The sequence below is a fragment of the Bos grunniens genome, chromosome 18, assembly GCF_055505025.1.
Source record: "Bos grunniens cultivar Pamir isolate PY7600 chromosome 18, Bosgru_T2T1.0, whole genome shotgun sequence".
NCBI classification, from domain to species: Eukaryota; Metazoa; Chordata; class Mammalia; order Artiodactyla; family Bovidae; genus Bos; species Bos grunniens.
In genome coordinates, this window is record NC_141182.1 from 27,060,169 (window position 1) to 27,063,563 (window position 3,395).

The 3,395-nt window shown below is 43.4% G+C and overlaps 1 non-coding gene across 1 annotated transcript; it reads left to right on the top strand.

Annotated features, from left to right (window-relative positions):
* Positions 1 to 2,124: 2,124 nt before the first annotated feature.
* On the top strand, positions 2,125 to 2,196 carry TRNAW-CCA (transfer RNA tryptophan (anticodon CCA)). Its single transcript has one exon. It is a non-coding gene; the product is annotated as a tRNA-Trp (tRNA).
* Positions 2,197 to 3,395: the final 1,199 nt, after the last annotated feature.

A 3,395-nucleotide genomic window follows, 5' to 3' on the forward strand; every position in this document is an offset into this window, starting at 1 on the left:
TTTACCTGTAATAGTCAAAATCTTCAAAGCAAACCAAAATCCCATTCAGGTGGATGAAAAATATGGTCCATAAAATGAGAAACTATGCAACAATGAAAAGAAATGAGTGCATGAAGTACTAACGCATGCAACAACATCGGTGCAGTTCAGTCGCTCAGTCGTGTTCGACTCTTTGCGACCCCATGAATCACAGCACGGCAGGCCTCCCTGTCCATCACCAACTCCCAGGGTCCACCCAAACCCATGTCCATGGAGTCGGTGATGCCATCCAACCATCTCATCCTTTGTCGTCTCCTTCTCCTCCTGCACTCAATCTTTCCCAGCATCAGGGTCTTTTCAAATGACTCAACTCTTTGCATCAGGTGGCTAAAGTATTGGAGTTTCAGCTTCAACATCATTCCTTCCAATGAACACCCAGGACTGATCTCCTTTAGGATGCACTGGTTGGATCTCCTTGCAACATAGGTGAATCTAAAAATAAATTATGTTGTCAGACATGACTTAGCGAATAAACCACCGCATGTTGTGAAAGGAGCCTAAGATTACATACCATATGATTTTAGTCATTTCAGATTCTAGAAATACAAGCATATCTTGTTTTATTATGTTTTGCTTTATTGCATTTTGCAATAACTGCTTTATTGCAGTTTTTATAAATAGAAGATTTATGGCAACCGTCTGTTGTCAGATAATAGCAGTTTTTGGTTATTTTCAATTTAAAGTATGTAAATTTTTAAAGATGTAATGGTATTGCACACTTAATAGACTATAGTATAGTGTAAACATAACTTATATGCACTGAAAGTGAAAGAAAGTGTTAGTCGCTCAGTTGTTTCCGACTCTTTGTGACCCCATGGACTGTAGCCCACCAGGCTCCTTTGGCCTTGGAATTCTGCAGACAAGAATACTGGTGGTGGTGGTGGTTTAGTTGCTAGGTCGTGTCTGACTCTTGCGATCTATGGACAGAGGAGCCTGGCAGGCTACAGTCCATGGGATTCTCCAGGCAAGAATACTTGGGTAGCCACTCCCTTTTCCAGGGGATCTTCCCAACCCAGGGATTGAACCCAGGTCTCCAGCATTGCAGGCAGATTCTTTACCATTTGAGGTACCAGGGAAACCCCTATACGCACTGGGAAATCCCCCAAATTCATGTGACTTGCTTTATTCTGGAATATTCATTGAAAGGACTGATGCTGAAGCTCTAATACTTTGGCCACCTGATGCGAAGAACTGACTCATTTGAAAAGACCCTGATGCTGGGAGAGATGGAAGGCGGGAGGAGAAGGGGATGACAGAGGATGAGATGGTTGGATGGCATCACTGACTCAATGGACATGAGTTTGAGTAAACTCTGGGAGTTGGTGATGGACAGGGAGGCCTGGCGTGCTGCAGTCCATGGGGTTGCAGAGTCTGACATGACTAGGGGCCGAACTGAACTGAACTGAATTGGTTTAGTGAGATATTCACATGATGGCAGTGATGTGGAACTGAACCTACAATTTCTCCAAGATGTGCCTCAACAAACCAATCTGCAGTAGATTGATAGTTGACTAAGCATGTGGTGGAGTGGACTGGGGGCTTGTAAGTGTGATTACAAAAGGGATAAGCAAGTTTTTTTGTGGTTGCTCTATTTATCTTGATTGTGGTGATTGTTTCAGAGGAGTGTACTTATCCAAATGTACATTTTAAATATTTGCAGCTAATTGTATGTCAATGATACCTCAATAGTGTTGGTAAAAAAACCTCAAGTTTTACACCATAATTGGTGAGACTTATCGTATGTCAATTTTACCGTAGCAAAACTGATTTTAAAAATTCAAAAGTTACAGACATGGTTAAAAAAAAAAAACAAAACCAGAAAGAATTCCTTTTTCCTCTGATAAATTAGAGTTTTTACATTTATAGGGAAAAAAATCACTCATATTGCCATAATATGGCTGATAATGTATGAAGAGCCAAGTTTAGCTGTCATTTGTGGATGTTCTCCCATTTTTATTTGGCTTCTCTGATTGCTCAGTTAGTAAAGAATCTGCCTGCAATTCCTCTCAGGAGACCCTGGCTCGATTCCTAGGTCAGGAAGATTCACTGCAGAAGGGGTAGGCTACCCACTCCAGTTCTCAGGCTTCCCTGGTGGCTCAGAGGTTAAAGCGTCTGCCTCCAATGCAGGAGACCCAGGTTCGATCCCTGGGTCGGGAAGATACCCTGGAGAAGGAAATGGCAACCCACTCTAGTATTCTTGCCTGGAGAATCTCATGGATAGAGGAGCCTGGTAGGCTACAGTCCACGGGTCGCAAAGAGTCGGACACGACTTCACTTTCACTTTCACCCACTCCAGTATATTTGGGCTTCCCTTGTGGCTCAGCTGGTAAAGAATCTGTCTGCAATGCAGCAGACCTGAATTCAGTACTGGGGTTGGGAAGATGCCCTGGAGAAGGGAAAGGATCCCCACCCCAGTCGCAGGAGCGCGGGCGGCTGCGACGGCGCACGAGCGCGGCCTAGAGGAGCTGCCCCACGTCCGAGGTCAGGGGCAGAAGCCGGGAGGAGCTACCCCATGCCCAAGGTCAGGAGCAGTGGCAGGGAGCAGCAAAATTCAGACTGAAACTGAAGAAAGTGGAGAAAACCACTAGACCATTCAGGTATGACCTAAATCAAATCGCTTATGACTATACAGTGGAGGTGAGAAATAGATTTAAGGGACTAGATCTGATAGATAGAGTGCCTGATGAACTATGGATGGAGGTTCATGACATTGTACAGGAAACAGGAATCAAGACCATCCCCAAGAAAAAGAAATGCAAAAAAGCAAAATGGCTGTCTGAGGAGGCCTTACAAATAGCTGTGAAAAGAAGAGAAGCGAAAAGGAAAGATATACCCATTTGAATGCAGAGTTCTAAAGAATAGCAAGGAGAGATAAGAAAGCCTTCCTCAGTGATCAATGCAAAGAAATAGAGGAAAACAATAGAATGGAAAAGACTAGGGATCTCTTCAAGAAAATTAGAGATACCAAAGGAACATTTTATGCAAAGATGGGCTCAGTAAAGGACAGAAATGGTAGGCATCTAACAGAAGCAAAAGATATTAAGAAGAGGTGGCAAAAATACACAGAAGAACTATACAAAAAAGATCTTCACAACCCAGATAACCATGATGCTGTGATCACTGACCTAGAGCCATACATCGTGGAATGTGAAGTCAAGTGGGCCTTAGAAAGCATCACTATGAACAAAGCTAGTGGAGGTGATGGAATTCCAGTTGAGCTATTTCAAATCCTGAAAGATGATGCTGTGAAAGGGCTGCACTTAATATGCCAGCAAGTTTGGAAAACTCAGCAGTGGCCACAGGACTGGAAAAGGTCAGTTTTCATTCCAATCCCAAAGAAAGGCAATGCCAAAGAA